Source organism: Triticum dicoccoides, chromosome 3A (genome assembly GCF_002162155.2).
Source record: "Triticum dicoccoides isolate Atlit2015 ecotype Zavitan chromosome 3A, WEW_v2.0, whole genome shotgun sequence".
Taxonomy (NCBI): domain Eukaryota; kingdom Viridiplantae; phylum Streptophyta; class Magnoliopsida; order Poales; family Poaceae; genus Triticum; species Triticum dicoccoides.
The window spans coordinates 303702490-303724283 of NC_041384.1; positions in this window are offsets into that span (position 1 = coordinate 303702490).

Sequence of the window (21794 nt, forward strand, 5' to 3'; positions counted from 1 at the left end):
TGAATATCATAAATCTAAAATTATATATGCTTCATATTCTTATCCCATGGGGAGTAATGACTTTACATATAAGAAGTAGAGGTGGTAAATTTATTGGAAGTTAGCAAACTTAGAATTGGTCACTTGAACAATTCATGAAAGAATATTGAATGAAGAGAGATTTCACATATAAATATACTATGTTGGACATATTCTATGATTGTGAGCCCCATTAATTATTTTTAAACTTGAGAAAATTAGTTGAAGTTGGACAAGCAAGACAACATAATGAGTTATGCTTGGGTATATTTGTATAGAAGTTATATTGGATCCTCCAACATGTGGTGCTTGCTATTTAGAATCTTTTGCTCGCCAAAATTTTTGTACTAAGCGGGAATACTGCTTGCGCATCCAAAATACTTGAACCAAGTTTCTTCATGAGTGTCCACCATATCTACCTATACGCGGTATTTACTTGCCGTTCCAAGTAAATTTGCATGTGCCAAATTCTAAACTTTCAAATAATAATCTGTTTTGTATGCCCGAAACGCTCATGTAGCGACTAGGGGCTGTCAGTATCTTCCATGATAGGTGGGTTATTCTCACGATGAGTGTTTATTCACTTATCATTCACGAGTGAGTGGTTGGTAATTCGGATGCCCAGACCTATGATCAAAAGATCAAAAATAAAATTGCAAATTAATTAAACAAAATCCCCCGGGATTGTTGATAGTTGGATGGTACCCGTTGTTTCGGACTAGCCGTGGAATGTAATTGTTGGTGGATGGGGAGTTAAATATTTACCTCTCTGTTTGGGAACTGCCTATAATGTATCTAGTATGAAAGATATTTGGAACTCTTGGTTGTTATGTTGACAATGAAAGCATACCTCTCAAAATTATTTTCATCTCTGTTTTAAAAGCTTCAAGCTCTTGCACCTCTGCAAATCCCTGCTTCCCGCTACGAAGGGCCTATCTTTTACTTTTATGCAAGAGTCGGTAGTATTCCTTCTCATTCCAACCTACTCTTCAGTTGGCAAGCATCATGTGATGGGGAATGATTTAAGCATATATGGCCATTCAAATATATTTGATCATGAATTATTACTGTTGACAATTATCTATATGATAAGTAAGTTGGGAGGTGAAACATTAAGCACCTATCTTTCTATGTGTTCAATGGATGCTATTTGTTCTAAAAATATGCTTTGAGTGGTAGCAATCATGGAAGACTATATGATAGTTGAGTATGTGGGATTTGCTAAATCAAATCTCTTACATAGACCCTTCCTGAAAATAAGATGAATTACAATTGTTTGATGACTGAGAACATAGTTTGTTAGTTTTCAAGAAAGTTTATGATCTATGCTTTAACATGTGAATAGCTTGCTACTTGATCATGAGAAGCTTTGAGATGAACTACTGTTATGATATATAATGATGCTAGAAAAAGTGATTGAAATTATCATTGATCAAACTTGTGTACTTGATAGCATTCCACATCAAAAATTCCATTTTTGTCATTTACCTACTCAAGGACGAGCAGGAATTAAGCTTGGGGATGCTTGATACGTCTCCAACGTATCTATTATTTTTTATTGTTCCATGCTATTATATTATCTATCTTTGATGTTTTATATGCATTTACATGCTATTTTATATGATTTTTGGGACTAACCTATTAACCTAGAGCCTAGTGCTTGTTTTTGTTTTTTCCTTGCTTTTGAGTTTCACAGAAAAGAATTATCAAACGGAGTCCAATTCGCCTGAAAAGTTACGGAGAATATTTTTGGAAAATATAAAAAATACTGGAACGAAAAGATATCAGGGAAGAGTCCCGACGCCACCACAAGGGTTGAGGGCGCCCCCCCTAGGGCGCACCCCCCGTCCTTGTCGCCGCCTCGTGGGCTCCCTTGACTTGTACCCAACGCCAACACCTCTTATAAATCCCAAAACCCCCAGAACAAAACCTAGATCAGGAGTTCCACCGCCGCAAGCCTCTGTAGCCACCAAAAACCAATCGAGACCCTGTTCCGGCACCCTATCGGAGGGGGAATCATCACCAGTGGCCATCTTCATCATCCCGTCGCTCTCCATGACGAGGAGGGAGTAGTTCACCCTCGGGGTTGAGGGTATGTACCAGTAGTTATGTGTTTGATCTCTCTCTCTCTCTCTCTCTCTCTCTCGTGTTCTTGATATGGCACGATCTTGATGTACCGCGAGCTTTGCTACTATAGTTGGATCATATGGTATTTCTCACCCTCTACCTTCTTGTAATGGATAAAGGGGCTGACACACATTTTTGTCTTGACTCTCCGGTAGAAACTTTGGGGCACTCTTGGAAGTTCTTTGTGTTGGTTTGAATAGATGAATCTGAGATTGTGTGATGCATATCGTATACTCAAACCCATGGATACTTGTGATGACATTGGAGTATCTAGGTGACATTGGTGTTTTAGTTGATGTGTGTCTTATGGTGTTATTTTAGTATTAACTCTAGGGCTATTTGTGACACTTATAGTAATAGCCCAATAGATCGATCAGAAGAAATAACTTTGAGGCGGTTTCATACCCTACAATAATCTCTTTGTTTGTTCTCCACTATTAGTGACTTTGGAGTGACTCTTTGTTGCACCTTGAGGGATTGTTATATGATCTAATTATGTTATCATTGTTAAGAGAACTTGCACTGGTGAAAGTATGAACCCTAGGCCTTGTTTTCAAGCATTACAATGCCGTTTTCGCTCACTTTTGCTACTAGTTACCTTGCAGTTTTTATATTTCCATCTTACAAAAACCTATAACTACTATCTGTATTACGCTTGTATCACCATCTCTTCGCCGAACTAGTGCACCTATACAATTTACCATTGTATTGGGTGTGTTGGGGACACAAGAGACTCTTTATCATTTGGTTGTAGGGTTGTTCGAGAGAGACCATCTTCATCATATGCCTCCCACAGATTGATAAACCTTAGGTCATCCACTTGAGGGAAATTTGCTACTGTCCTACAAAACCCTGCGCTTGGAGGCCCAAAACGAGTCTACAAGAAGAAGGTTGCATAGTAGGCATCAGCTATCAAATGTCACAATGTAACTGAGTGATTATAAAGATGCTCTATAGGTATCTCCAAAGTTGTTTGTTGGGTTGGCATAGACCAAGATTAGGATTTGTCACTCCGAGTATCGGAGAGGTATCTCTGGGCCCTCTCGATAAAACACATCAAAAGAAGCCTTGCAAGCAAAGTGACTAATGAGTTAGTTATGGGATGATGTATTACGGTACGAGTAATGAGACTTGCCAGTAACCAGATTGAACTAGGTATGAAGATACCGACGATCGAATCTCGGGCAAGTAACATACCGATGACAAAGGGAATAATGTATGTTGTCATAACGGTTGGACCGATAAACATCTTCATAGAATATGTAGGAGCCAATATGAGCATCTAGGTTCCGCTATTGGTTATTGACCGGAGAGGTGTCTCGGCCATGTCTGCATAGTTCTCGATCCCGTAGGGTCTGCACACTTAACGTTCGATAACGATTTAGTATTATATGAGTTATGTGATCGGTGACCGAATGTTATTCAGAGTCCCAGATGAGATCATGAACATGACGAGGAGTCTCGAAATGGTCGAGAGGTAAAGATTTATATATATAGGACGATAGTATTCGGACACTAGAACTGTTCCGGAGTATATGGGATATTTATTGGAGTACCGGAGGGGTTACCGGACACCCCGAGAGGTTAATGGGCCACATGGGCCAAAGGGGAAGGGGCACACCATCTCACAAGGGGCTGGCGCACCACTCCTAGGCCATCGGCCAAGTGGCAGAAGGAAAGAGGGGAGTTGGCCTCCCCCTTCCTTTCCTCTCCCCTCTCTTCCTACTTGGGGCGCCCCAAGGTTGTTCCCCTCCCCCTCCCACCTATATATATATGTGGGGAGGGGGCACCTAGAACACACACCAACAATTGTTAGCCTTGTGCGGTTCCCCCTCCATAGTTTACGCCTCCGGTCATATCTTCATAGTGCTTAGGCGAAGCCTTGCGTGGATCACTTCACCATCACCGTCACCACACCATCGTGCTGACGGAACTCATCTTCTTCCTCGACACCTTTGCTAGATCAAGAGGACGAGGAATGTCATCGAGCATAACGTGTGTAGAACTCGAATGTGTCGTATGTTCGGTGCTTGATCGGTCTGATCTAGAAGAAGTTCGACTACATCAACCCTGTTGTCAAACGCTTCCACTTTCGTTCTACAAGGGTACATGGACACACTCTCCCCCTCTCGTCGCTATGCATCTCCTAGATAGATTTTGCGTGAGCGTGGGATTTTTTTTGAAATTGCATGCTACGTTTCCCAACAGTGTTATCAGAGCAAGGTCTATGCATAGATGATATGCATGAGTAGAACACAAAGAATTGTGGGCAGTGATCGTCATACTGCTTACCACCAATGTCTTATTTTGATTTGGCGGTATTGTTGGATGAAGCGGCCGGACAAACCTTACATGACCACGTTCATGAGACCGGTTCCACTAAGAGACATGCAACTAGTTTTGCATAAAGGTGGCTGGCGGGTGTCTGTTTCTCCAATTTTAATTGAATCGAATTTGACTGCGGCCGGTCCTTGTTGAAGATTAAAGCAGAAAACTTGATAAATCACTGTTGTGGTTTTGATGCGTAGGTAAGAATGGTTCTTGCTAGAAGCCCGTAACAGCCACGTAAAACTTGCAACAACAAAGTAGAGGACGTCTAACTTGTTTTTGCAGGGCATGTTGTGATGTGATATGGTCAAGACATGATGTGATATAAGTTATTGTATGAGATGACCATGTTTTGTAAAAGCTGCTGGCAACCGGCAGGAGCCTTATGGTTGTCTCTTTATTGTATGAAATGCGAACGCCATGTAATTGCTTTACTTTATCACTATGCGTTAGCGATAGTTGTAGAAGCAATAGTTGGCGAGATGACCACGACACTACGATGGAGATCAAGGTGTCAAGCTAGTGACGATAGAGATCATGACAATGATTTGGGGATGGAGATCAAAAGCATAAGATGATGATGGCCATATCATGGCACATATTTTGATTGCATGTGATGCTTTTCTTTTATGCATCTTATTTTTCTTAGTACGGTGGTAGCATTATAAGATGATACCTTAACTAAAATTTCAAGGTATAAGTGTTCTCCCTGAGTATGCACCGTTGCGAAAGTTCGTCATGTTGAGACACCACGTGATGATCAGGTGTGATAGACTCTATGTTCACATACAACGGGTGCAAGACAGTTTTGCAGAAGCGGAATGCTCGGGTTAAACTTGATGAGCCTGGCATGTACAGACATGGCCTCGGAACACTGGAGATCGAAATGTCGAACACGAATCATATAGTAGATATGATCAACATAGAGATGTTCGCCATTGATCACTACTCCATCTCATGTGATGATCAGAGATGGTCTAGTTGATTTGGATCACGTATCATTTACATGACTTGAGGGATGTCTATCTAAGTGGGAGTTATTAAGTAATATGATTAATTGAAATTAATTTAACATGAACTTAGTCCTGATAGTTTTTGCATATCTATGTCGTGCTACTGTTCCCTTTTATTTTAATGCGTTCCTAGAGAAAGCTGAGTAGAAATATGATGGTAGCAACTGATGAGGACAACAATACCATTGTTACACCCACAACCCATGCTGCTATACATACTGGACCAATTACTAGAGCTCGCGCACGCCAATTAAATTATCAGGTACTTTCGTTTCTTGGTAATGATTCGAAAGTTCATAAGAATATGATGCTACCTAAATTGGATACATTTGTTTTGCTTAAAATGAAGGGCCTGGCATGGATAAGAGGGATGAACACTAGAGCAAGACCAAGAATGGAGATGATGGCATGCGCAAGGGGAACAAGAACGGAGTTACAAGTGAATATTTCAGGACTTTGAAGCCACCATAAGGAGTGCATGAAGCCTTGGATGAAATATACAAGATGCCACTTCATAAATTTCGTCTAGAGGCTATTCTAGGTGCTGCGTCACCTTATTATTGGGCCAGGCTCATGTATTTTCGAAATACTTAAGTATATGCCATTTTTAGAATCCGTATGTGTGGGGAAACAATAGTTAGGGTTGGTTTCGGACCGCTTCTCCAAGGGCCACGAAATCCCCCTCCCCCTTCCTCCATATATACAGCCCTTAGGGCGTCGTTTAGACTTTGGGTTTTGTTTAGATTAAAACTTTGCCATAGCTGCAACTTCGCGTACTTCGTTTGTGTTCAACGACCAGACAAAGACATCGCAGAACCCCACCTTCATCAATAAAGCTTTCATCTTATATTTGCAATATCCAGATTACAATCTTACTTTCTTGCATGTTCTTCATTTGTGATGTAGGGTAGAACCCTATGTGGTCGATCTTTCACGAAAGGAGCGGATCCCGCGAAGAACACGCGGGGGAAAACGAGGGGAATCACGAGGGGAAACATGGGAGAAACACTAAAACCAACAAGATATGGTCACACATATGCTAGATCCTCGAAACACAAAGAGATACACGATCCAAATCCAACAAGGGACGATAACAAGGGTAGCTGGTTCTTCTCCATGAGGAGGTCTTGACTCCACAAGGGGATCTTCCCGTAAAGGGGTCTTGAATCCAATGTGGATCTTCTCCAAAGAGGGGTCGCGGTCTCTCTCGTGGAGTAGATCCAATATGGATGAGAAAAGCTCTATCTCTCAAAAGAGCTATCACAATGCTAACCCTAACTAGGAGGAGATGGGGGAGTATATATAGTGCTAGCCCACGAAGGGGTAAGTGAGAGGGGGGATACATGGGCCCTTGGCCCGATCTCTGCGCACAGGCAGGTGCCGGATGTCCGGGCTAGAGTTGCCCGATTCTTCTGCTATCTGGTTAGAGTGCTCCGGATTTCCGGGCGAAGGGGCCGGATGTTCGGTGCTTTGGGAGGAGCCGGATGTCCGGGGCATGGGGCCAGATTTCCGGGCTGTCGGGGTCGCTTCCGGAGCTCTTTGGATAGGAAGGGGCCGGATTTTCGGGGGTAGGGCCGGATGTCCTGGCTGGGGCCGGATGTCTGGGGCCTGTAGCAGCTGGCTCTTCTTCCTTCTCCTTCCTTTGCTCTCGCACACACTTGGCCTTGGTCCTTGGGCTCTCCTTGGTCTCCTTGGATGTACCTGAGTATGCACAAGGTCCGCGCTTGAAGTAGCATCCATGTCTTACATGCGGAAAGGGAAGATTCGTAAAGGAGTGAGTTCACCTTAGGTCCAATGGCGTATGCTCGAGTGTACATGGGGATGATCGTAGGATGCTCCGCATCATCTTCCCTCCCTTGGGGAAGATCCGACCTCGGATCGTGATCCTCATCACCATGGAAACGGTTGTTGTGGACTAACTTGTAGTTGGACGGAGTTGAAGACATTGCACAACCCAAGTATTCCAAGGTGTCGCCGTAGTGGTATACATGCAAGAAAAGCAAACACAATCGACACTCAGAAATACAATGGTTAGCGTGCACAAAGTGTCCATCATGTAAGAAAGAGTCCGTGCAACAAGATTGATCATGACAAGGTGCATGAAGCTTATCTAAAAGATATGGAATGGTATGCAAGGCATTCATGGGAGCAAAAACATTCATTGTGCACACAAATGTGTTGTGAATACGATCAATGCAACCACGATGCAAAATGATGTCATAGAGAGACGATTTATCAATATCATGAATATGGCAATGGATGGTCAATATGAGTATGTGATCATGCAATTGATGATGGGTAATATGATCATGATGTATGAATATGCCATCAAGAAAGATCACAACAAATTTGCTAAGGAAATGCACAAGCTCATATATCATGGATGACATGGGAATACAAGATGCAAAAAAGGCAATCATGATGTGAGTCAATCCATGCATAAGATGGAAATTTTTCATGGGTATTATTGTACTATAGCTCGATGTCATGGTAGAAGTGGTGGTCCGGTGGCGCACCCACGAAGTCCGAGCGCTCCTCAGTTTGAAGGTCTATAGAGCCAATCTCCAATGTTGGTCCTCCGTTCGTGAGATGTATGATGTAGACAACAATGAAAGAGTGACCCATCCAATATGCGTATTTGAGGATGGCTCAAAGGGAAGGAGGTCACCTTTAGAAATGTCCCAAGGATGTTGGAGTTGCGCATCTTGTATGCCTTCACATAACCAATATGTCTCGTGATGGTACCACCTTGTAAATCCTTCAAAAGGAAAGAACATGACAAACACTCGCAAAAACAAATGAGGTTTGCGGAAGTGCAAAACCTATCATTCGGGTGGTAAGATACCCAACAAGTGTATGCATCATGCTCATCATAAGAAAGGACAAGGGAGCATTTCATAGTATGGAGGCATAGGATGCGAGAACAACCAAATACAATAGGCTCAAGGAAACAAGCATGCATCACAAGTAATATGTCCAAGTCTCCGAGATCGATAAGCATAGATGCAACAATTGGAGGCAAGTGACAATGAACAAGATGTATCATGTGAGAGGCATGAACATATATGTCATCAACCCAGGAAAGCGAGTAAGAATGGAACATGGGTGATGGGACAAATCAATCCATCATAGTGATCAACCCAAGCAAGCTAGTAGTGCAAAGATGCAACATACTCGGAGTAATCATGGCAAGCATGTCATGTGTGCAAATGGGGGGCATACATAATGCACACGACATATCACAAGTATGGAAGCAAGATATGAGCAAAATATCATCAATGTATTGGTGAGAGGCCATATTTAAATAGCAATGGGACATCATCAGGGGCGGAGCTATGTACAACTAGCCGGTGTCACCGGCACCGGGTACAATTTGCACTTACTTATCGGTTTAGTATGTAGGTCATTGAATTGTTTGATATGTAGACATGTGTTCTTCTATGTGGACACCGGGTAGTTTTAACTCTGGGTCCGCCCCTGGACATCATGACTCTCCCAACACAACAAGCAACAATAGCATGAGGCACATGATAAACATGGCAATAGCAACAAGGATCTCCACCAAGCATGCAAATACACATAGGAGTCGTAAAATGGTGAATCGTGGGTAGATGCAAGCAAGGGTCACAATTGCATGGCAAAATCATGTAATGATGCATAACATGCAAAGTGATCAAGATACAATGGGCGAGGGAGTCCTGGATTAGGGGGTCTCCGGACAGCCGGACTATATCCTTTGGCCGGACTGTTGGACTATGAAGATAGAAGATTGAAGACTTCATCTCGTGTCCGGATAGGACTCTACTTGGCGTGGAAGGCAAGCTAGACAATACGGATATGTATATCTCCTCCTTTGTAACCAACCTTGTGTAACCCTAGCCCTTTCCGATGTCTATATAAACCGGAGGGTTTAGTCCGTAGGACAACATACAATCATACCATAGGCTAGCTTCTAGTGTTTAACCTCTCCGATCTCGTGGTAGATCAACTCTTGTAATACTCATATCATCAAGAATAAATCAAGCAGGGCGTAGGGTTTTACCTCCATCAAGAGGGCACGAACCTGGGTAAAACATTGTGTCCCCTGCCTCCTGTTACCATCCGCCTTAGACGCACTCAACTCTTGTAATACTCATATCATCAAGAATAAATCAAGCAGGACGTAGGGTTTTACCTCCATCAAGAGGGCACGAACCTGGGTAAAACATTGTGTCCCCTGCCTCCTGTTACCATCTGCCTTAGACGCACAGTTCGGGACCCCCTACCCGAGATCTGCCGGTTTTGACACCGACATTGGTGCTTTCATTGAGAGTGCCTCTGTATCGTCGCCGTTAGGCTCGATGGCTCCTACGATCATCGATAGCAATGCAGTCCAGGGTGAGACTTTTCTCCCGGGCAGATCTTTGTGTTCGACGGCTTCCCACTGCGGGCCAACTCGCTTGGGCATTTGGAGCAGATCGAAAGTTACACCCCTGGCCACCAGGTCAGGTTTGGAAGCTTAAACTACACAGCCGATATCCGCGGAGACTTGATCTTTGACGAATTCGAGCCCCTGCCTTGTGCGCCACATGTCACGATGAGTACGATTTAGCTCTACCATCGGACCATATTCAGGAGATCGCACCGGCAGCCGCTCTGACCCTCAATTCGGAGCCAGTTTCGCCATCCGTGGACGGGTGGATAGACCCCGTCACGGAGGCCGTACCCTCTGCGGCAGTCGAGCCGAATATCGACCTTACCCTTCACGAGAGCCGTGTTGCCAAAGTGCCGGATCCTTCTCCGGCCATAGACTCCGAACCGACTGTGCTCGTTCCTATCAAATCCGATTGGGCGCCTATCATGGAGTTTAACTCCACGGATATTTTTCAGCACTCTCCCTTCGGCGACATACTGAACTCATTAAGGTCTCTTTCCTTGTCAGAAGGATCCTGGCCGAACTACGTCCGGCAAGATTGGGATGCGGATGATGAAGAAATTCGCAGCCCACCCACCACCTACTTAGTAGCCACTGTCGATGACTCAACCGACATGCTTGACTTTGACTCTGAAGACATCGACGATATGGACGACGATGCGGGAGTCGAAGAGAAACCACTGCCCACAGGGCACTGGACAGCCACCTCATCATACGATATATACATGGTGGACACACCCAAAGAAGGCAATGGCGACGAGACAACGGAGGATGACCCCTCCAAGAAGCAACCCAAGCGCCGGCATCAGCGGCACCGCTCTAAGTCCCGCCAAGGCAAAAGTGGTGATACCGGCACCGGAGATAATAGCATCTCCGGACAGTGCCGAAGACAACAACAATCCCCTCCAGCAAGATTTAGAGCAGGAGGATGGAGGAGCCAGCCCTCCTGAGAGAGCAGCAGATGGAGTGGCGGAGGATGATAATTACATGCCCCCCTCCGAAGATGAGGCAAGCCTCGACTTGGACGAATTCGCCATGCCAGAGGATCCCGTCGAACAAGAGCGCTTCAAGCGCCGGCTTATAGCCATAGAAAATAGCCTTAAGAAAAAGCAGGAGCAGCTTCAAGCTGATCAAGATTTGCTAGCTGACAGATGGACTGAAGTCCTGGCGGCCGAAGAGTATAAACTCGAACGCCCCTCCAAGAGTTACCCAAAATGCAGGTTGCTACCCCGACGGGAGGAGGAAGCACCAAATCCTACATCCCCGGCGTATGACACGGCTGATCGACCACCTCGTGGCCGCGACAGAGAGACATTCCAACCAAAAGCTCAGCCCGCACCCCGACGTCATTCAAATAAAAAGGCATGGGGAAATACGCCAGACCTGCGAGACATATTGGAGGACAAAGCAAAACATGCAAGATCGATCTACAGATCACAAGGGCGCTCCACTATGCGAGACGACAATCGTCACGCCGGATACAGTAAAAGTAAGTCCAGTCGGGCCGAACACAGCGGGCAAGACTCATTCGAGCTGCGTCCTGATATAGCCCAGTACAGAGGCGCCGCACACCCCTTATGCTTCACAGACGAAGTAATGGATCATCAAATCCTAGAGGGTTTCAAACCCGTAAATATAGAATCATACGACGGCACAACAGATCATGCGGTATGGATCAAGGATTTCCTCCTGCACATTCACATGGCCCGCGGTGATGACCTACACGCCATCAAATACCTGCCACTCAAACTCAAAGGACCAGCTCGGCATTGGCTCAATAGCTTGCCATCAGAGTCCATTGGCAATTGGGAAGATCTGGAAGCCGCATTCCTCGACAACTTTCAGGGCACTTACGTGCGACCACCAGATGCCGATGACTTGAGCCACATAATTCAGCAGCCACAGGAATCGGCCAGGCAATTCTGGACACGGTTCCTAACAAAGAAAAATCAAATCATTGACTGTCCGGATGCAGAGGCCCTAGCAGCTTTCAAGCACAACATCCGCGATGAATGGCTATCCCGGCACCTTTGTCAGGAAAAGCCGAAATCTATGGCAGCCCTCACGACACTCATGACCTGCTTTTGCGCGGGAGAAGACAGCTGGCTGGCTCGCAGTAATAACATATCAAAGAACCATGGTACTTTGGATACCAAGGTGTAGCGACCCGACCCGAATGGGTCAAGTCTCTGTGCTTACGTGTCATCCCTGGATCGATATGCTGACACACACAGTACTCAAGGATTTATAACAGAGGTAAATCACATGTATAAAGTGGCATAAATACTATTACCTCAATCCAAATAGCGGAAGCAACAAGGTTGTGGATTCCCATCAACACCAACGGCAAAGTTGAGTGTAGAAATCGTAACCCTAACGTATCACTTACTCGTCGTAAGAAACCTGCAACATAAGACGTTGCAGCCCGGAACGGGTCAGTACATTGAATGTACTGGCAAATTCACACCATAGAGAATGATGAACAAAGGCTAACACTACATGCATATTTGGCTGGTGGAAAAGCTCTATGGTTATAAGGTTTTTGCGTAAAGCCAATTTTTCCCTACTGCAAAGGAATAATTTATTTAACTATCATGGTGGTTGTGAAACATTGAGAATGGTTGACAGCATTCTCAATCCCATTTAAAATATAATTAAAACCCAACAACATTAATTAGAAGTAACATGTTGAGATTCACATGATATTCAGGTACTAGATACTCAAGTTGTCCATAACCGGGGACACGGCTAATCATGATTAGTTTGTACACTCTGCAGAGGTTTGCGCACTTTTCCCCACATGACTCGATCGCCACCGTTTGTTTTCTCGCACTACATGGTGTTTGAGAAACGGATGACCGAGACATAGTCTTTCAGAAGCGCTAGCACCTTACATGTGGGGTAGACCGTACCACCTACAACCCCTACATCTGCTAGTCCACCCCGTAAGAGTTCACACAACTTAGTCAACTATGCCAGAGCCCATAGTAGCATGTGGCTGCACACGGAAGTTTCTAGCATGAATTATCTTATGATCCCTTTGAGCCTGGTGGCGGTCCAAAAAAAAACAGGCAAGTCCTGATAGACATCAGGTGCCTCAATCCACCCAGATGTGTGTTTAAGTTGCCACCTTAGATAAACCATTAAAATTATCAACTCACATCTGTCATGGATATCACTCACCCAATCCACGTCTACTAACATAGCATGGCATAATAAGCAAACGTAGAAGTAACTCCCAAAGGTTTCATAATAATACAGGTGATAGGTACTACCTCATCTACTTCCCATCCCACAATTTAATTAGATCCTAATCACGCAATGTGAGAGGATTGATCTAATGCAATAAAACATGGGTTGTGGAAAAAGGTATGATCAAAGTGTGAACTTGCCTGCAATGTAGATGAAGATGATTCGCACTTAAAACTCTTGATAGATCTACTCGTCACACTCCGGTCAATCTATCGTAAGCAAACAATAGTAACCACACAATAAGTACTCATCTAATGCACAAGTAAAACTCGAACAAGAGAACGAACCAGATAGTTCAACTTAAGAACTCCGGTTGCAAAGAAAGAACGAACCGAACAAAGAAACGGAAAACAAACGGCGGAAGAAAACAACTCGGTTCTAGCAAGTTGAATCTAGGTCAAATTTTACCGTAGCAAAAGCTTGTTCAAGTTGATTAGACGGAATGGCGGTTTCGAGGCGAAACTCCAGGCGCTTGAATCACCTGATTCCGAAAAATTGGCGAGAAGATAAACTAGAACGAAGATTCGATCTGAGATCGCGATCGCGGAATAAATCCGACGAAAAGAAAGAGACGAACGGTTAAACGAACGGGCGTCGTTAACCGGGGAAGAATCGGTGATCACGTTCATTGAGACGAACGGTCCAAAAGAAGAACGAAAACTGATCTAGGGTTTTCGGAAAAGAAACCGAAAAAGAAACGGAAAACTGATCTAGGGTTTCGGAAGAAAACCGAAATGAAAAACCGATCTAGAAACCGGAATGGTTTAGAAAAGAACCGGAAAGAAAACGAATCGGAAGAGAAGAAAAGAATCGGAACGGTTTACAAGAAAAACCGAACCGAGGGGAGGAGAAAAAGAGAGGCGCGGCTACCTCGACGAGGTTCCGGCGAGGGCTCCGGCGAACGGCGGCGTTGGGCGGCAGAGGCGACGACATGGGCAAGGTGCGGCGGTGGCGGGTGAGGGGTGGCGCGGGGTGGGGCGGCTAAGGAAGCAGCGGCGGTGGTGATGAGGGGCGCGGGGTGGGGCGCGGCTTGGGATTGATGTGAGGAGAGGGTTTGATTTGATGTTTTGGAGGGGGGGTGTGGGGGTATTTATATAGGTGAGGGGAGGGGGTTACTTGGGGTAGGGGACAAGAAATAGACTAGGAATAGGAAAAAGAAAACGAAACAAAGGAAAGAGGCCGGCCTAGAATCCTAAAAGGATTTGGCTAAGAGGCAAGAGGCGGCGGCGGCTGGCGCTCCTGCGCCTGGCGCACAGCGCACAGGGAGGCTTGGGGCGGCGGCTGGCTGGGCCTTTGGCCCGGCTGGCCGGGGAGGCTCCTTTTTTTTCCTGGTTCAGTGTGCAGGAAAAAAAAACAAAAAGAGAACTAAACGAACTCCAAAAATTCTAAAGTAACTTTTCCCCGACTCCTAAAAAATGAGCCGAACAAAATGAACTTTTCTCCGGACCTAAACTGCAATTTTTGAAAACACGCATTTTTCCCTATCCAAATAAAATGCGAATAAACACCGGAAAACAAAATTTGATCTATTTATTAAATCTTCATTTTTCCTCAATTTGGGAAAGTCATATTATTCCCTCTCTTATATATTTTTTTGATATCGGAAAATAGTTGAAGATGACTTTCACGCAAGAAGAGGATATGCATGATGATCTAGTGTATAACATTCCAAATTGAAAATTTGGGATGTTACAAACCTACCACCCTTAAAAGGAATCTCGTCCTCGAGATTCGGAGAGGCTAGCAAGAAAAGGTTAGGGTTTGTGGGTCTTCTCAAAATCCATCGATCATCACCCGGTGTCTGGGGTGCTACCACCCTTAGAAGCATGGTTACTGTTCCATCAAAACTCATATACTCCATCCTTATTCTTGACAGTGTCGGTCTTCTCAGATCCTCGAGAAAATTTCTCCTCTAAGCTCTTCTGGTAACGGCATAACCTTTTCCTCAATTCTTTTGTCCTTTCATCTTGGTAAGGTTATTCTGCGACTGGTCTTCTTAGCTGACGGGTCTGGCGCCAATACTAAACAACTATCGATATATCATGGTGGTTAACAATTTATGGTTTCTCCTGCAGGAAAGGGGTCTGGGTTGATCCTCACCGTATAACCTACGGTTGGCAAAGCTGCCTTGTACAAGGGAAAAATACCTATACCATTCTAAGGCTTAAACAAGGTTTTGATCGTCGTCTCTCCACTATAGGTAAGTCACTCAGATTTACCATTCCATATAGCAAGGCGAACAATAAGAGTAAGTCGGTATGGTGATCAATCCATCCCGCACCCAAATCATTACCTTGTATACGGTTTAGAGAATCTCGCATTGTAACACTCGGTCATCCTCGCAAGCATTGCAGAATTTCTCTTGTCGACGAGCCAAGTTCGGATAAATCCATAGATTCTGCAAGCCAGACAAACATCTATTGTTCCTTCACAACTCTCAGGTTTTGCGTAAACTCCTATAAAATCGTCTGTCGATAAAATTGTAACTTCTTTCAAGGTTTTTCCTTCAGCAAGAATGTGCTTGCTTCTTGGCAGGTCCTGGGGCCTGTGGGTTATGGCCCATCTCATCACTTGTAGTCCTTGAACTTATCATTAGGCAACGGATCATTATTCCAACATCCAACATCCAACTTCCAACTTCCTAGCATACTTACAGTCCATCCAATTGTAATGTCTTCCTTCCTTCTATTAGCTCCAAACTAAAACGTGATTACTCAAACTCATCATGGAATTTCCATTGATCTATATTTCCGACATCATACCTCCTTTATATCCAATAGTAATTCATCTCTTCATCCTCGTGGAATATTCCTCATACCGAGATAAAAACTTATACTCATGAAGTCCATATTCCACTTCGTGGAACATCATTATCCTTTCCGCGGTCAAGCGTCTTTACAGGAGAATATTGGCCATCTCTGCATGGCACTTCTTCAACTAGGAACCGTGAAACACATCCTGAACTCCTGACAGTCCTTCGGGTGACTCCAACTTGTTGGCCACTTCTCCCATACGCTCCAAAACTCGGTATGGTCCTACAAATCTCGGGGCAAATTTTCCCTTAACTCCAATCCATTTAACTCCTCGCACAGGGGACACGCGAAGACATGCTCTGTCTCCAATTTCATAAACTACCTCCTTGAGTTTTTGAGTCTACATAACTCTTTTGCCTGGACTGAACTACCTTCAGTCTATCTCAAATCAACTTAACATTCTCTTCCAACTCCTTGATCACATTTGGTCCAAACAACTGACGGTCTCCAACTTCATCCCACATACTCTTGGGGCATCACACATATCAAGACAAAACTCGTATTCATTTTGTCCGAAATCCACTCAGTGGAGTATGCTTATGTTTTCCAGGGGTCAACGGTTCTTACAGGGTACTACCACCGTTAAAATGCTCCAATATTTTATAGACCATATTTCTCATATCCTCAAAAATGGTCCAACATCTTTCTTCATAGAGTAAAAACTCACAAAATCCATATCAGTACCAACGATGCAACTTTATTCACTCTCAATTAATTACAATCTCTTGCTTTTCCATTACATGTCTCAACTCAACACCTCAAGAAAATTTTCTCACTTCTAATACTCCATTACTTTTGTTGCAAACTCAACTACCTAGCACAAGTCTTTTGAAAACACGCATTTTTCCCTATCCAAATAAAATGCGAATAAACACCGGAAAATAAAATTTGATCTATTTATTAAATCTTCATTTTTCCTCAATTTGGGAAAGTCATATTATTCCCTCTCTTATATATTTTTTTGATATCAGAAAATAATTGAAGATGAAATAAATAAATCAAATGATCCTCTTTTCAACTTCGAGAAAACTCTCGATTATGAAAATAACGAAATCTCCAACTCTCTCCGAAGGTCCTTGAGTTGCGTGAAATTTCTAGGATCGACCAAAAAGCAAGAAAATAAGATATGCATGATGATCTAGTGTATAACATTCCAAATTGAAAATTTGGGATGTTACACAAGGACGGCAATACCGAGGATACGGTAGTCAATGCCGGATTCAAAGGCTCTAAAACCGGTCAGCGGAAAAAGGCATTCAAAAGAAGCACTCCGGGCCTGTCCAGTTTGGACCGTATACTTGATCGCTCGTGTCAAATACACGGCACCCCCGACAAGCCAGCAAACCACACCAACAGGGACTGTTGGGTGTTCAAGCAGGCCGGCAAGTTAAATGCCAAAAACAAAGATAAGGGGTCACATAGCAATGACGAGGAGGAGCCCCGGCAGCCGAACACCAGAGGACAAAAGAGGTTCCCCCCACAAGTGCGGCCGGTGAACATGATATACGCAACCCACATCCCCAAGAGGGACCGGAAGCGTGCGCTCAGGGACGTATATGCGTTGGAGCCAGTCACCCCCAAGTTCAACCCATGGTCCTCCTGTACGATCACCTTCAATCGCAGGGACCACCCCACTAGCATCCGTCATGGCGGATTCCCCGCACTGGTCCTAGATCCAATCATTGACGGATTTCACCTCACTCGAGTCCTAATGGCCAGCGGCAACAGCCTGAACCTACTTTATCAGGACACAGTGCGCAACATGGGTACAGACCCCTCAAGGATCAAAACCACTAAAACGACCTTTAAAGGCATCATACCAGGTGTAGAGGCCCATTGCGTAGGCTCAGTAACACTGGAAGTGGTCTTCGGATCTCCGGATAACTTTTGAAGCAAAGAGTTAATCTTCGACATAGTCCCGTTCCACAGTGGCTACCATGCACTGCTCGGGCGAACCGCATTTGCAAGATTCAATGCGGTACCGCATTATGCATACCTCAAGCTCAAGATGCCAGGACCTTGGGGGGTCATCATAGTTAATGGAAACACAGAGCGCTCTCTCCGCACGGAGGAGCACACTGCTGCCCTCGCAGCAGAAGCGCAAAGCAGCCTCTTAAGGCAATCCACTAGTTCGGCGATTAAGGACCCGGACAACTTCAAGCGCGCCTGGAGTAATCGGCAACTGGACCACCTGGCAAGTCCCGAGCTCGCATAGCAATGCGGCCCCCACCCCGGCCCTAGCCAAACGGTGAAATTCATGCCACGCATACATAATTACGCATTGAAATACCATGGGCACAGGCGGGGAGGGGGGGCACAACTACGACATGCCCCAATACACGGCTTAAACCGCACTAGGGGCTTCCCGCTTTGTTATTTTTCTCTTTCAGGACTTTAATCTCTGGAAACCCTGTCCGGCAGCATGATTGCCGAACACATGATGCAGCAACCAAGGAGGCAGAAAGCTACGTCACACCACAGAACTCCCAGGTGGATTATGACAACGAGTGAAATATTTGCTTTAATACTATTCCTCAGCTTGCCCTTGGAAGGGACATGTCAAACAATCCTACTTTTTGCTTATCGCACTACTTGTATCATTCTGCTTTAACACACCTTTTTGAATAAACAATGCATAGCATTAAGACTATTATTGCATTCCTCCTTTTTATATATATGTTCATTCACGACATCTAGCACCCGTACACTCTGGTACGGCCAATACGCTAGGGGCTTAAGCATACCCCATAATACGATGTGAGAAGTCCGCACACTTTCGACAGTGTGGCACCCCGAACTTATAGCGTTATATGCATCAGCTGCGAATCATGTCTTGGGTCAATAGTTGGGTTTGCACGGCTCCCATGTTTTGGTACCTTACATTCCGCTATATTGTCTAAGGTAGCACTGGGAGAACTACTGCGATTGTGCCCCGGTTCTGCTGGGCTAAGCACCTCAGTAGAGAAAGCTAAAACTGACTATCATGATAAGGCGAGAGATTGGTTGCTGTTCGAGAGGTTTCAAGTCCCTAAATACTTATGCCGCTTAGAGCGAGGAGTCGGCCCTGTCCGGCTTAAGGCGTGTATCGCGCCCCGAATTCGGCCTTCCGAACACTAAGGGCTTCGCCGAAATTTAAAATTATAGAATTCTATGGCTAAGTGAGAGTGATAATGCATTATGGTTCGATTGCCTTGTTCGTTGTGCTGAGCACCTCCCTCGAAGGACCCAACAATGGGAACAAGAGTGCTCAGGTTTATCCCGAACACCCCAGCACTTGTGGCATGGGGGCAGAAGCCGACGACTAGCCATCTCTCAGATTTGATAAACAGCCGAACAGAAGGTAATATTTTAAATTCAGACAAGCGTTGCATAGCGCATATGAACAAGTTTTCATAATACAGGATCACACGAGCAAGTTTACTCAAATATTACATATTTCGTACACTCGTCCGCTACGAGACGAGCACCCTTCAGGACACCCTCATAATACATCTCGAGGTGGCGATGCTCCTTGCCCTGCGGCGGCCCTTCCTTCACCAGCTTCACGGCGTCCATCTGGGCCCATTGCACCTTCACAAGGGCGAAAGCCCGGCGTGCACCTTCGATGCAGACGAACCGCTTGATGACTTCAAGCCATGGGCATGCATCCACAAGCCGTCTCACCAGACCAAAGTAGCTGTTGGGAAGGGCATCGCCAGGCCACATCCGGACTATAAAGCCCTTCATGGCCTGTTTGGCCGCCTTGTGCAGCTCGACCAGTTGCTTCAGCTGGTCCCTCAGAGGCATCGGGTGTTCGGTCCCAGTATACAGAGACTAGAATAGCTTCTCCGTTGAGCTTCCCTCCTCGTCTTGGTAAAATTGTGCGGCATCCGACACACTGCGGGGCAAATCTGCGAATGCTCCTAGAGAGCTCCGGATTCGGGTAAGTAACAAGTAATTCACTTTCACATGCTTGCTTTGCATATAGAATGTCTTACCTGTCGCTATCTTCTTCATCGCATCAATCTCTTGGAGGTCCTTCTGGGCTTCGGCCTTGGCACTCTTTGCACTCTCAAGGGCCGCGGCAAGCTCGGACTCTCGCGTCTTCAAGTCAAGCTCCAACGCCTCGTGCTTCGTCACGAGAGCGTGGAGCTCTTGCTGCACCTCGCCCACCTGTGCCTCTTGTTTTTCCCGCTCGGTGCGCTCCGAGGCCGCTTTGTTTTCGGCCTCGGATAGCGCTTGCTTCAGGGTCGCCAACTCGGTCGTGGCCCCTGGCAAATTTACGATGATCCCGTCATTTTGCAATCACATTCTTTTTATATATATCCATAGACTAGGTACTACTTACCTTTGTTCTCCTCGAGCTGCCTCTTGGCAAGGCTGAGCTCTTCCTTGGACCCTTCGAGGTCCTGCTTCAGTGCGGCGACCTCCGCAGTCAGTGCGGCAGAGGCCAGCAGCAAAGCCTGCATACGCATATAGACATACTTATATTAGACTCCTACGATATTGTTTGATCCTCTGTTCGGCTTTTCTTTGTGAACACCGAATAGAGCATCAGGGGCTACTATCTATGCGGTAATATTTTTCTTGTATACTTACCTCAAAGCCTGTCAAAAGGCTGGCACAGGCTTCAGTCACTCCGCTCTTGGCGGACAGAACCTTCTGGATCACCGCACTCATAATAGTGCGGTGCTCTTCGTCGATGGAAGCGCTGCGAAGCGCTCCAAGCAGAGTGTTCGGTGCCTCTGGATGGATAGAGGTCACCGGCACAGGCGTCTTGCCCCTTTTGGAAGGAGGCCGCCTGCCTGTGTCCGGAACAACTCGAGGTTCCGGTGCGGTGTTCAGCTGAGGGCCGAACTCGGAGCCCTCGGGAGCCTTGCTCCCTCTGCTCCCAAAATCCGAGAGGTCGCCTCGAGGTGCCTCCGGGACTGTCTCCCCTCGACCCGGTGCCTCTTGAGACAATACCTCGGCGTTGTCCGTAGGGCTAGGGGAGGTGGCGGTCGGAAGTGGATCGCTATCCATGCCCGACGAGCCCAGGGAGCCATCCGACGATACGTCGATATGGGCTCGTGGCGGTCTGCATAATCATAATTTGGCGTTAGGAGAAGCAGTGCGACAAAGGTATGCTATGAATTACTCTGGCATCCCAATACTTACGACTTCGCCAGGGGCTTGGCCCTGAGCAGCCACTCGTCTTCGCCTTCGGCGGCGGTGGTGGAGTTGTCCGGAAGGAGGGTCCTTCCCTTCTTGGACCCTTCGGCCCCCCTGGTTGGGGCGGCCTTCCTTTTCTTGTCTCCCCCGACTGAAGGGGGAGCATCTTCATCTTCCTCCTCGTCTTCGGGGGAGGAGTGCGTCGCGGAGTTATCGGACAATGAGGCCGATAACACCTGGCGTCGGGAACTCTTTCGGGTTCCCTTGGCCTTCTTGGTCTTCTCTGGCACCTTGTAAGGAGCCGGAGTCAGCATTTCCGTCAGGAGAGCGTCTGAAGTGTCTTCGGGCAGAGGGGCCGGACAGTTAATCTGCCCCGACGTCTCCACCCAATCCTGTCAAAGGCATGGAGCTCAGACCCCGCACATGATTAAGCTAGGGGAAATAAAATATCCTACCGGATGTATAGAACTCACCGAATGTGCTCGACGCTTCGCGCTTAGCCGCGGTCCTCGGTGAGAGAGGGAGGGACCTCGGCGCCCTTGAATAACACCCTCCAGATGTCTTTGTGCGTCGTGTCGAAGAGCTCACTCAGAGTCTGGTGTTGGGCCGGGTCGAACTCCCACAAGTTGAAATCCCGTTGTTGACACGGGAGGATCCGGCGAATGAGCATGACTTGGACTATGTTGACAAGCTTGAGCT